Source organism: Schistocerca americana, chromosome 6 (genome assembly GCF_021461395.2).
Source record: "Schistocerca americana isolate TAMUIC-IGC-003095 chromosome 6, iqSchAmer2.1, whole genome shotgun sequence".
NCBI lineage: Eukaryota > Metazoa > Arthropoda > Insecta > Orthoptera > Acrididae > Schistocerca > Schistocerca americana.
The window spans coordinates 98,041,857-98,056,728 of record NC_060124.1 but is presented as its reverse complement, the minus strand read 5'-3'; positions in this window follow the sequence as shown (position 1 = coordinate 98,056,728).

The following is a 14,872-nucleotide window of genomic DNA, read 5'->3' as shown; positions in this document are numbered from 1 at the left end:
ATGTAGTGTAATTAATCAAGGCGAGAATTAAAGACTTTAATGGAGAGAGAATTTGATAAAATTAATACGTCATTACATAGAATTGCATAATTATTCATAAAATACGTAAGTTCATCTGGAAAAATATGCACGGTCTGATGTGTAACGACAAGAAAAGCGACCTGCTAACCTTACCTTGTCGGGCACTTGCCAAGAAAAAATACGATAATCATCAGTAATTAGTCAGGTGAAATAATTGCATTAGTAAATGGCATCATAATGTGTTGAATCATACAGTGGTTTCACTCAATAAACGGTTTAATGTTTGAGATATGGTGATTGCCTTTCGATTTTTTGGTTCTCAAAGTTTCGACGTGTACAACATTGGGGTGAGGAATGCTGCGAATCCGATATGGACCTGCGTATAGAAGTTCAAATTTACCGCACTTACCTTTTAATTTGCTGGACAAATAGTGTGTACGTATTAATATCTTCTGTCCAACGTGAAAGTCGCGGCGTGTACAAACCTGTTTTTGCTGTCTTCTCCGGCGCTCTGCGGCACGTTTGATGTTGTTCAGCGCAATGTCAATTATTTCGTGGTGTCTAAGTCGCCGACATTTGGGGAATTTTACTAATTCTTTAATTTTGTTTGGTGGTTCAACGTTTTTCAGTATAACAGACGGAGATAGCATAGTGGATTCATTTGGAATGGAATTAATTACATCTTGGAATGAGAGTATGTGTGTATCCCAATCAATATGTCTTTTGTGGCAGTATATTCTACACAGTTTACCAATTTCTTTCATTAATCTTTCACAGGGGTTCGAAGAAGCGTGGTACTTGGATATATAGATCGGAGAAATGTTTCTGGCTCGTAACATGCGTGTCCATGCGCTACTACGAAATTGAGATCCATTGTCAGAAATTACTTTCATCACATGCCCTACATGAAATAGAAAATGTTTTACAAATGCTTTCGAAACAGTTTTAGCAGTAGCTTTGCGTAATGGAGTGAAAGTAACAAATTTTGAAGTAAGCTCAACAGCGACAAATATGTAGCAAAAACCTCTGTTAGTTCTGGGAATCGGACCAAAAATATCTACAGCGGCCATATGTCTTAATTTAACAGGTATAATGGGATATAATGGAGGAATATGTGAAGTGGTGTCTGATTTAGCTTTCTGGCAAATTTTACAAGACGCTAAAACTCGTCGTATACGTTTCTCCATGTTGGTAAAATAACAGTTCTGTCTCAGTATAAGAAAACATTTTCGTGCTCCGTAATGTGCGTAGCTTAAATGAGTGTACCAAATTAATTTGTTAACCAGTTCGTCAGGTATGCATAATAACCAATTGTTGCTGTCAGGATGAGAGCGGCGAAACAAAATGTCATTGCGTACAGTGTAGTGGTTCCTAATCGTAACATTTTTCCTATCTTGCCAAAGGTGTTTAATTTCTTTCCACACATTGTCTTTGTTTTGTTCTTGTGCTATGTCCTGTAATGACCATGAAATAAAGTTTTCAAATGCAACTTGCTGAATGTACATGACACTGAAATTTGTTTTGCAGAAGTTGGTTGCTACGTCTTGCTGATTGTTGCCGAGAGAACGCGACAGTGCGTCCGCTATAACATTTTGCGTGCCGGGAATGTGAACTATTGTAAAATTAAATTCCTGTAAATATAGTTTCCATCTGCTTAATCTGTCGTGAGTAAATTTAGCTGAAAGCAAAAATTGTATAGCTCTATGGTCTGTGTAAACGGTGGTATGTCTGCCATAAAGAAAGTGCCGAAATCTCGTAAAAGCCCATACAACACATAATGTTTCCAGTTCTGTAACGGAATAATTTCGTTCAGCGGGTGACAAAATGCGACTTGCAAATGCGATGTTTTTAATTACTGTAGAACCGTCTTCTTCGATTTCCTGGAAAATGTGTACGCCTAAAGCGGTGCTGGAACTGTCAGTGGCAATGGAAAAATTTCTACTAAGATCCGGGTGCGATAAAAGTGGAGCATTCAACAAAGCATGTTTCAGGTTCATGAATTCAGAGTGTGCTTGCTTATCCCAAGACCAAATAGTGTTTTTACCTGTTAATTGACATAATCTGGGTGTGTCTAAAGCAGAGTGATGAATAAATTTACGAAAAAAGTTAATTAAGCCCAAAAAACTGCGTAATTGCTTCTTCGTCGTAGGAACAGTAATGTCACGTAGAGCTTGAAGTTTTTCCGGATCAGGTGCAATGCCTTCTGCTGAAATTACGTGTCCAAGAAATTTTATAGAAGTTTTGCCAAAGTGCGATTTACTAAGATTAACTGTAAGTCCTTGTGCATGGAAAGTTTGTAACAGACGTTCTAAAATCACATTGTGTTCAGACCAGTTAGCTTCTGCGATAAGAATGTCGTCTACATACGTCGTAATTCTGTCTTTAATTTCTGTCGGAAGTATTGTGTTCAAACCGCGAATAAAAGCTGCAGAAGAAATAGTTAAGCCGAATGGTAATTTGCAAAATTGATAACAGTCGCCAAAACAGAGAAAAGCTGTATATTTTCTACAATTCGGATGAAGTTGAATTTGCCAAAATCCCGATTTCAAATCTAATGTGGAATAAATAGCTGTACCGTGAAATTTCTGTAGAAGTTCCTCTAATGTCTGTGGTCGATCTGTTTCATTAATAATAATTTCATTAATGTGGCGTGAATCAAGTACGAGGCGAAGTGAGCCATCTTTTTTCTTAACAATATGCAGCGGGTTTATGTACGGACTAACTGCTGGTTCTATAATTCCTTGGTCGAGCATATCCTGCAATTCTTTTTTAACCTGTTCTCTGTGGATATATGGAATAGGACAATGCTTTGCTTTAAATGTATCGTGCTGTTTGACTTGAAATTCATACATAAATCCGGACATAGTACCAGGAATGTTGTCGAAAACTGGAGCTTGCTGTAAAAGAATTTCGTGTAATTGCGTTCGTTCGTCGTCTGTAGTTGCACTGCTCTCTTTAACCTTATCAGAAATCAATTGCATTACGTCGAAGTCAGCTTCGTCTGGAGTATTATAGTTGTGTACGTACGTATCCGTGAACAATGTGGGATTACAGTCTATGTCACGTGTTGCGGAAATGACCTCTGTGCGGTTAATTGTTTGCTCTTCCGCAGATAGTGAGTGCTGAAATTCTAAAGCAAGTTGTACATTTTCATCCTTTAACATTAAATAAGAATTCTGAAAATCTATAACTGCGTCGTGTTGTACCAGAAAATTCGTGCCTAAAATAATGTCTGTTGTCAATAAAGGAACAATCCAAAAATTAGAGTGGAAAGTATGACCTCCAATACAAAATGATAAATGCGTCTGTAATTTAACGTCTACACCTTTACTCGATACTGCTCCTTTCACTTTTGTTTTGCCTAAAGGTAGTGTCGGATAGGTATTCTCTTTGTTGCACTCATTAAAAGTCTCCTCATTTATTACTGATATAGGTGAGCCGGAATCAATTACTGCTGAGAATTTCGATGAACCAATTTTAATTTCGATAACAGGATGTGAAATGGTTTTCTGAATAACTGGTCTTTCCTGTAAAAGAGTGTCTCTGATGTCGTCAAAAGTAATTACATTTTCGTGAACAACATTTTGCGTGTCTAAGGTAGTGCTTGTATTATTGGAAGATGCGTCCTGTACATTATCTAGTCAGATTCTATCTGACGTGTTATTATTATTAGGAGGATTCTCTGGCATTTCGACTATTTGAACCGTTCTATTACTTCTTCCAGACGTATTACGTTCTGGATGGTATCTACTGTCGGGTTCATTCATGAGAATATGTTCTTGTGAATAATTTTGCTGTTGGTGAGACCGACTGTTATTATATGTACGCTGATAATTGTGCTCGTCGTTTTTACGTCTGTCGTAATAGTCATTCCTATACGGTGCATTACGATAGGAACTGAAATACTGTCTTCTTTGTACGTAGTTGTTTCCTTGCTGCCGTGCGTTACTATTTGTTGCACCAGGGACTATACGTGCACGCGGCGGAACATTAAAGCTTGGTTGACCTTGTGCATTCCATTGTTGGTTAGGTATGCTAACCGGCCGGTTTTGATGTTGTTGTTGTGAAACACCTCTATTGTTACTAAAGTGTTGTTCCTGTTTCTGAAAATTTTGACGGTATTGATAATTAGAATTTTGCCTGTTATTAAAGTTTTGGTAGTTGTCGTTCCTAAAGCGTCTGTTATCTTTCCGATTGAAGTTACGTCCCTGATCATAATTGCAGTCCTGTTGTTGACCTTGGCTGTTACTCGAAAAGTTTTTGTTTACAAAAGAATAATCGGATTGCTGTACTTCTAAGAGCTGTAAAAGATCTCTGAATGCTGAAATGTTTTCTTTTTGCTGGCCCGTTAGAAGTGACACTCGTAATGACCGTGGTAATTTAGAGATGCATAATTGTATAAGTGCGGATTCACTGTACGGTTCACTTAGGTACTGGTTTTGTTGCACCATGTGCTCAAAAAATTGCGTAACACTGGGAAAATTTGTGTTCTCATAATTTGGTAAGCTAATTAATTGGTCTTTAATTCCGCGCTGTGTCGTCTTCGACCAGTACGCTGACAGAAAAGCATTCTGAAACTCTTCTACTGAATAGCATTGCCTCGCGATCGGTCTCATACGAGTTGCCGGTTCGCCTTCCAAAAAACTGCAAATAAATTCAAGTTTATGTGTTACAGGCCAAGTCGGTGGAAGAGCAAAGCTAAATTGTTGAATCCAATCCAGTGGGTGAATCTGCGTTCTATCGTTTTTGAAAACCTTAAACTTTCTCACTGACAGAAAATGTTTGTAGTCGAAATTATCATCTCTGTGTGATGGAACAGGTTCAGGATCGTAAGAGAATCTATTGAGCTGTGGTTGATCGGAATCTAAGTCCCGTACTCTCTGTAGATTACCCAAATTATACGCGCTGCGTGAGTCTGACACATGTTCATAAAGTGGCGTCTGTTGTGGTATGTTATTAACTGAAATGTTTTTCATCTCTGTTACTTCTTGTTGTAAATTTGATAACTTCCTACGTAACGTGTTGTTAGATGAATCGATCTCATTAATTGTCTGCTGTAAATTTTGAAATTCAGGTGTTTGGATAAATGAAACCAGTGCAGTATCGTCTGATTTATTGTCATTAGTATTTTCGATAACATCAATACGACTGGCCAATTCATCACATTTTTCAGTCAGTATTTTAACCTGATCATCGGTTTTAGAATCAGACGCATTAATCTGTTTTTGCAACTTGCGCGTAGTTTCGCTCAGTTTTTTAACCTCAGCTTTGATGACATCGCAATCCTGTGTTAAATCTACTTGTTCGAATCTATCTGTCACTGTTTGAATATTTACTGTGTGTGTATCTGTTTTTGATTTAAGATCAGAAATTTCATCCCGTAACTCCGCGTTCAACTGTTCTATGGTATTAATTTTGTCGGACACTGTAGTAATATTATTGTCTACATACGTTTTTGCTTTCGCGAACATTTTACGTTAGTCCTCTTGTCTTTGTGCAGTGATTGTTTCCATGACTTGTCGTTTTACTTTGTTTTGATCTTGAATAAATCTGCGGAAACGCGTATCACTGTTCTGTATGTGCTGATTAAAGCGCTCGTTAATCTGAGTGTTCTGCTGTTCGAATTTCGCGTCTATCTTTGCGTCCATTGTGCGCGAAAGTTCTACCGTCATTACTTTAAACTCGTCCCATAATTGTGCAACTTTTTCAGAGCATTGTTTAGCGACTCTGCTAATTTCGTCTCTGAGTGTGTCTGTTGCGGCTGTTTGCATTTCTCTTAATTCCTGCGCAACAGACTTAATTTCTTCGCTATTTTGTTTTGAACAAGCCTCAATTTCCACGCGCAACTGTTCCTTAGTGTCATGGCACTGCGCGGCAACGTCTCTAATTTGTTCACTAAGCTGTCTGGGATTGTCGTCTAATTTTTTATTAAGTTGTTTGAGATTTTCGTCATTATTGTCAAGTTTTTCATTTAAGTGTTGTTTGAGTTTTTCATTATCTTGTTTGACCTGTTCACTAAGTTTGTCTTGTTTTTTGTCATTATTGTCAAGTTTTTCATTTAAGTGTTTGTTTTCTTCCCTAAGTTGTAGCAGTATTGCCATAATTGGATCCGAGCCAAAATTACCATTTCTATTATCTGTACTGTTCAATAGTGGATCTGGAATTGTTTCACTTTCTGTAACCATTTGGTCATTTTGAAATTTACAAAAAGGTTTGTCAGTCAAATGTATACTATCAGTCATTGTTTCGGAATTAAATACATCTGTCCTACTTTGTGTGATCTGTTCATTTTCATTAGACAGATTTGTCTGTACATTACTTGAGTTTTCCGAATCGGGTGTGTTAAGCTGGGCAGCGCTCATTACAATAGAGCATTCTGCGTCATCAATTGTCGTCAAATTAACAGACGAGACAATTGAGTTTGTTTGTTCATTATCAGGGTAAAAGTCATCACTAGTGGTTGGAATGCATTGATTGTCAGTGAACGCAGGATTGTCATCATTACACTGCGTGTCACAATTACTATTGGTCACATTGTTTAAGTCGGTAATTTCGTTCATAATACGTCGCGATACACTATTCACAGTCTTTCGCGGCATTTTTACAATAGTCACAATTATTCAAAACAAATAAGCACAAATGCAAAAGCAACACACAAATACAATAGAGCAACGAATTGCCGTTGACCTGTAGAAAGAAAGTCACAAGTTAATAAAAGCGTTGCGCCAAATCCTAATTATATCTAAGCAAATAAGAGCAGATATCTGACTGTCGCTCAAAAGACTCTCAACGAAATACGATCCTGGACTGGGTGTCGCCAAGTGTAACCTCCCCACAAAATTTAAAAGTAATGACAATATTATTTAGAAATGCAAATGGACATTGCGCTAAGCGTAACCTGCCCACAATGAAATGTACTGACAATGGCAACAAAAATGTGAAATTCGCAATCTGACTAAAATATAAATTCTTCACAAAAAATTAAAGTCCATTCAGTGATAAGAAAATTCAATTAAACCGAAATATCGGTCTTTGGCCCTGTGTAAAACAATCAGAATTAGACTCTTACCTTAGAATAATTGGATGTCCAATTTCTGCTCTTTTTTGTGCGCACGGCTTGGAGGAACTGCATTGCAAATAATAATATTTCTTTTTTTGGTGATTTTACTGAAATTTTTCTTTAAAAAAAGTGGAGTGAAATGGGAAGTGCAACGAAATCTTTAGTTCAATAAAAAATAAAATTTTTTGAAAAAATGCTTTTGAAATAAAAATTATTATTGGGGCGTTTGTTGGAAATTAATTACAATAAATAAATTTTTTACATTATCTAATGAATATATTAATTAACAGTATACCTCATTCAGCATCTTGACCAGTGTTGCCGACCGCCTACATCACACAACCGCACTGGGCTGCTACTACTGACCGACCGCTCAGCATGACGACTACTAGCGTACTGCACGCGACGACTACTGACAGAGTACTGCTCTGCATAGCGACAACTAGCGAACAGCTCGCAACACTCGCGCGGTCAAGCGCATACTCTCTGGTCACAGATGCTACAATGCCTCGCCATCGCTGCTATGTTACATACGTGTTTCAAGTTCTAGGGGACTGATGACCACAGATGTTAAGTCCCATAGTGCTCAGAGCCAAAGACGACATATGACAGCCCTGCGAATCACATACGTTGTTAGATGTCCATAGCCAAACTGGGCTGGTGTTAGGAATGAATCAGGCCTAGCATCAGTATATTTCGAGGTGTGCCACGCATATTTAATCGAATTCTGAAACCATGGGGAAGAAAACTGATAATTTACTACTGATTGCAGCTTGAGAATATTGTCACGGTGATAGACGGGAAATTGCAGTGATCTGCACACAATAATTTTCTCTGTTAGTTTTCTGTAAAATGCTTTCCACTGACGGAAAAATTCTCTGTCTAAAGGTTGAATTACGTTCGTCGTGCCGGGTGGAATCTGAAGTATCTCTACTTCTTTGTCAGGATGGGCTCGAAATACAGCTTTTAATTAATCAGAGCTTTTATGACCTGAACACGAATCTAGAAGGAGAAGAGATTTGTTCCCGCAGAACGAAAGAAAAGCATGACGCATGTAAAGCGTAACGTTTTCATTTCCCACTTTTCCAGACTTCGATGCTTCTACCACAAGATTGTTTGCGTGGAACATTGTTCTTTTGACACGTGGTCCAAAACGTCCAGTTGGTTCTTGAAGACACACATACAGTTTAGGCAGCAATGAACCATCCAGACTAATTATGGCAATTATAGTGTATGAATGTGTGAGTGCAGTCGTGGACTGCGCAGTCGCCTCAATATGTTTTTCCCCATTGAATGACAGTCTTCTTTTCGCACTCATTTCTTCTTGAAAAGTCAGCAGCTCGTGGTCGTGCGGTAGCGTTCTCGCTTCCCATGCCCAGGTTTCCGGGTTCGATTCCCGGCGGAGTCAGGAATTTTCTCTGTCTCGTGATGACTGGGTGTTGTGTGACGTCCTTAGGTTAGTTGGGTTTAAATAGTTCTAAGTTCTAGGGGACTGATGCCCATAGATGTTAAGTCCCAAAGTGCTTAGAGCCATTTGCGCCATCTTTATGAAAACCTGACTGATCTGCATTGTACACGTACGATTCGCTAAAACTAGCGATCTTTTGAAGCGACTAATCCAACTTTGAGAAGCTGTAAATTCTTTAGCGCCAATCGCGTTGGCAATCTCTAACTGCATGGAAGTCAGAATCAACGAAAATCTTAGCAATAAGCAGGAGATCCGTGTTTAAATACCGGTCTGTTTCATCAGAGAAGAGCGAGAAAAATTATGGTGCACGTCAAAGCAGCTATGAGAACCGAAGGTCATGAAAAGGAGGAGTAACTATCCTCGAGGTTATTCGGTATGTAACATGAATGGAATGGATAATATTATGAAAAGAGAACATAGGGCGAATATTAACAAATGTAGAACAAGGGTAATGAAATGTAGTCGAATTAAACCAGGTGTTTCTGAGTGTATTAAATGAAGAAACGAGATACTTAAAACAGTAAATATGATTAGCCGACTGGGTAAAAAATTACATGATGCTGGAAAAAGTAAAACTTGTATAAGATGAACCCTACCTATTGTAAGAAAAACTTTTCCGGAAAAACTACATGTATTTGTATCTATGTGTTATGTTCTGAAAGAGTTGTCAGAAGTGTAGATTTATATGAAAGTTAACCGTAGATGATAAGCACTACCGACAAGAAGAGAACAGAAACTTTTCGATTATGGTGCCACAGAAGAAAATAAACTTTTATTTTAGTGTTTAGATTACTACGCATCCTTTATACAAAACGACCAGCTTCAATCACACTTCGTGGTCATTTTTAGGCAACATTTAAGCAATAGCAGTAACTCATGGTATCGCTTAATCACAATTTACTATATTCTTATATAGAATGATCCTGAAGATTAGATATGTAGATGTGCATATGAAGAGACTTGCAGAGGAGAAGAGGCTAGACTAGGTTTGAAAGCGGCTTTAGATCGTTTATCCCATGCTTAGCATACGAAAATAATATGACGGAATGTCGTTAATGTTAGTGCGAAACAGTTTCTGGCGTGCACTGTCTATTGGCATACTTTCTATTCCTTGGCTGAAATTTGACTGTCATGTAACATTGCCTTATAGAAATTTTTTACTGTCATGTGCTGTTTACTGTACAGGTGCAGCATCCCACTGGTTAATAAAATTGCAGTGACTGTTGGTTGATGCTTTTGTCGTGTGATGCCACAACTGTTGCTCATGCTGTTATGAGTGTAGCTCTTCACCAGCAATGTATTTCTGTATTTTTCTTCTTTTTATCGTAAGAAATGTTTCGGCATCCACCCTTTCCACGTTTTTAAAATGTTTACTTTTCTTTTTATTATTTTGCCTGGCTTGGCTGACATCTTGACTGTTCAGTCCTCTTGCTTTTAAACAGTCATGTACGATTGTTCAAGCACTTGGAAGAAATTGAACACTCTCGTATGTACTGAACTGCTAGGTTTCATCCCCACAGCTTTCTTGGTAGGAATTTCTAAACGCAGTTATTGAGAGTTTTTACAGTGCAGCTATAATGACTGTAGTAAGTCTCCACTGTCTTCCTGCCATGGTTTCAAAGCATATATTTACTGAACTACTCGTAGTTTTGATGTGGCAGATGACATAGCTTTCAACGATTCGGGCGAAATGTACGTACTGAGCTATTTCGATTTGGGGTTGTTAAATCCGCCATCGGGCGCTTGCCCGGGTAGCGTACAGAGGAAAGCCTCCCAGATATTGGTGGTACTGGGGAAATGAAATATACGGGGCGGAACAAATACTATCACAAAACCCACGAGCGTTTGATTTGGTATTCAGCGACTGTTGGTCAGCGTTTGTTCTCCAAGTTGATGTTGCTGTTAGGCATAAGGCTTGATCTCAACAGCTAAGTCTTACACTCGTGATCTCCTTCGGTCATTGCCCAAAGACTTTCTTCAACTTGAAGCAACCATGGCAGAACAACAGGATGGAATTCCACCATCCTTAGCCCCAGTCAACAGATTGGATTCCCGTTCTGCTCATAGGGTTCTGGGGGACCAGACATGCCATATGCAGGAGGATCGGAGCTTCTCAAGCCCTCTTCGAAAAATAATACAAGTTTTTCATAGTTACACTGAACGTAAACACTTCCCTGCAACCAGAAAAACTTAAACACCTAACGAATGCGCCTTAACTCCGTGAATTCCGGATTGGCTATATCTCCAGAGGAAATACCAAAAATGTCGTCAACGTAAAAACCAGGAGATACTTCTTCGAGTCAGACGACTACGTACTTCAAATCAAAGTAAAATTCCAGCCCAACAGAAACCAGAGAAAAGTACCCAAAGGTTTCGCAAGTGATATAGACAACCTATAACTCAACAAGAAGAAAATTATTGAAGAAATTGGTAGGTGGATACCGCAAACTAATCTGAACTAACGAAGAAAGTAAAGGAAACAGTAAAATTAATTCAGCCCCCGAGAAGGGGAAAACATAGATGGTGAAATAAACATACGGTCAAGCTGTCCAAAGTGTGATTAAAGCATGGATTCATTTCAACAGTCATAAAACAACCGGAAAGTTTCAGATACAGGGAAACGTCTCTAAAGTACAATTATCCGACGGATAAAACTCAAATACGATAGTAAGAGGCTGTCAAATAGAAGAAGGCTTTACCAATAACAACAATTTTTTTAGGACCTTCACACACAATTTAGTTGGCTACCAACCTCCTGGCCTATGCTCCCAACTTTCTGATGGATTCCTGAAAACTAATACAAACAAAAATTGTTAAATTCTAGCAAAATATTTCACATCTCAACTATGAAGAGCCATCCAAACAACTCCGATTTGTAAAACCAGTACCAAATCATGACTAGCATTCACCTTCACACGAAGAAAAGTGAAAGTAATCAAATCATTAAAATACAAAAGAGCACCACGCGGAGACTAACTTACTGCAGAATTATGGAAAGAGGAGCACAAAAACATAACACCAAAAAGCCATAGACTGATATCAGAAGTCTAGAAAACAGAGAAAATCCCAAAAGAAAGGAAGAGTTCCTTGATGCACCCACTCCACAAGAAGTAAGACAAAACAGATCCGAACCATTACAGAAGAATCTCACTTCTACCAGTAACTCATAAAATTCTCCTTAAAGCCTTGCTGAACCAAATTGAGCCGGAAGCAAACTCACAGATTGGCGTCAGACGAGGGGTAGGGAGACCCTGCAGTGTTCAGGTCTGGAACCTGGAAATCATACTACAATCATAAGATGCCGGAGAAAAACTTAAGTTCTGTTGACAGATAAACAATGATTATTAGACTAGAAGGATTAGTAGTCGATTAAAAACCCAGAGCTGTTAAGCAGGAAACTTTATCATAAGCCATCTCAAAAGCGAAACTCATGCGAGAAATCTCAAACTCATTCGTAATTCACACAAGAGTCCCAAAAGGAGACGGGTTATCGCCACTCTCGTCCAACATCGTACTGAAAAAAAAATCAGAGAATGTGAAAAGCATGTCAAACGTATCCAAAATGGGAAAGAGGAAAGAAAAATGGTCACTGTGAAATTCCTGGCCTTAGCTGATGACGTGGCTATATTAAGAGACATGATGAAGCCACACTAGCGCTCGATAAGCTACGAGAAATCTCTTGTAAAACTGGACTCCAATTTCCTATGAAAAACCTCAGTATACGGACAGCAGATCAACTGGTAAACTTCCTCTAAAAGCAATTTATGTAATAATCTCACAGAACAGTCATTTCAAGTATGTAGAAGAAACCAACCAACCAACAGGACTGGACACAACTGCCAACACACAAAGAATATTTAGACAGTAAAAGGCGTACAAACTGACATGGAATCACTACAACAAAAGAGCAATATCTCATAATGCCAAACTACGGCACTACAATAGGGTCGTTTTACCAGAAGCCTTGTATGCAGCGGAAACCACACTTATTAGAGGGATGACATAGAGAAACAAGAATCTATGGTACCGTTCTCGGACACGGAACGTTGGTCAGAGGATATACAAGGACACAGACATCACAGGTAAATACAGTAAGAGATACCTACAGTTCTGTAGAAACCTATGTAGGATGGATAAAAACACAAAGAAATTTTTTAACACAGTTAATGCTAGAAAACGTAAGACCAACTGGGTAAGAGAAACTCTAGAAGACCTGCAACAACTGAAAATTTCACAAGAAGAATTTGAGGACAGAGAACAGTCTAGAAGAAATAGAAATAGAACAGGTCTCAGCGAATAAAAGAAAGGGGTAAAACGAACAGAGAAAAGGACTAAAAACACAATGAATTAGTGCAGCGATTTTCGTCTACTTGGATACTCTGCAAATCACACTTGAGTGTCTGGCCGAGGGTTTGTCGAACCACCTTCTCAATAATTCTCTATTACTCCACTCGGACAGAGCACGGAAGAACGAAAACCCATATCTTTACGAGTGAGCTCTAATATCCCTCATTTTGGTATGATGAGCGTTTCTCACTATGTACATCTACGTCAACAAATACTTTCGCATTGCGAGGAGAAACCTGATGATTGATATTTCGTGAGAAGATCTCGTCGCAACGAGAAATGCCTTTGTTTTAATTATGTCCACCCTAAATTGTACATCATGTTCGTGACATTCTCTCTCCTGTTTGTCGATATTACGAACGTGCCTCTCTTCGTTGAACTTTCTCAGTGTACTCCGTTAATTCAACTGATAAGGATTCCACAATGCGCAGCACTACTCCAAAAGAGGATGGACTAAATTAATGGTGGAAGTCTCTTTATTTCTATTGTATTCTTTACTATTTAAGTTACTCGCTATTGTAATTCCTAGATATTTAGTTGAATTTACGGCTTTTTCATTTGATTGATGTACCGTGTGATCTAGGTTCAACGGATTCCTTTTTGCACTCCTGTGGATGACTTAACTCTTTTCATTATTTAGAGTCTAATGCCAATTTTCACACCATATAGATATTTTTTATAAATCGTTTTGCAATTTATTTCGATATTCTGATGACTTCAGTAGACGATAAACGGCAGTATCATCTGCAAACAACCTAAAATGGCTGCTCAGATTGTCTCATAAATCGTTTATGTAGAGCGCCTATAACACTATCTTGTGAAACTTCAGAAACCACTTCTGCTTTACTGGACGACTTTCCATCAATTACTGCGAAGTGCTGCCTCTCTGGCAGGAAATTACGAATCCAGTCGCGTAAGTGGAACGGTATTCCATAAGCACACAATTTTATTACAAGCCGCTTATCAGTTTCGGGATAAAAGAGGAAGAAAAGCAAGTGACCGTGTGATTGGCTAAAGTTTACACGCTTTCCTGATTTGGAGGGCCAGGTCCTATATGTTATTGGGTATTTGAACCGGATATTATTCCACAACGCCTGTGAAGCTATTCGGAGAGAGGCTGGAACGGGTGAAAGAGTGCACCAATCTTTGGTGCGACGTGTGAACTCGTGCATCGCACACCATGGTGAGCACTTTGGACATCTGTCGTGACGTGAACGCGATGCAGCTCTGTACTGTGTTCCGGGAAGATTTATTGTTGCTGCACGCACACCAACCATTTCCGGACACATGCAGATAGTACATTTTTTCCTCCATTTCCTGACAGGTATCCGTCGCTGCAGTTTGTCGGTTTTATCAGTGTTCAAGCTGTATATATAAAGTTACACAATACTTGTTTTAATAACCGTTGTCATATATCTGCCTCTTTCCATAGGCCGGGAATGCAGTGGGAGGCGACAGAGTACCTTTTATTGGTTTGGCTGTCTGTCTGTCGGCTTCACTATGTTGTGGTAATGTATGTCTTTAGATATACTGTCTTACACTGTATGTTTCATGCCATAATTCTGATAATGGTATTGTTCCGAAAGACATAATGATATGAAAGATTGAATGATGTATTGGTGATCAAGATAAATGTATTATTTTGAGGTTGAAGCTCTTTTGTCTGTGTTTGCTTGAACAACAACATATGTTCGCCTTTAGTTTTGACTTAAAGTCTGTAAAAGAGAAGTAACCTGCTGAATGAAATAAGATGAAATGACCCTCGCAACATTCAGGCTGCAAATAGTTGTTAATTGGCTTCAACACACTTTATACTATACTTGTGGGGATGTTATTGAACACCAATGTGGAGTGCTTCCTTTTGACTAAGCTGGGTATTCACGCGTAACACATGCAGAAAATTGCATCAGGGAAATCTCATCAAACAAGAGCTAATGACAAACTATAAACAAATACAGACACTGTAAATACGTAAT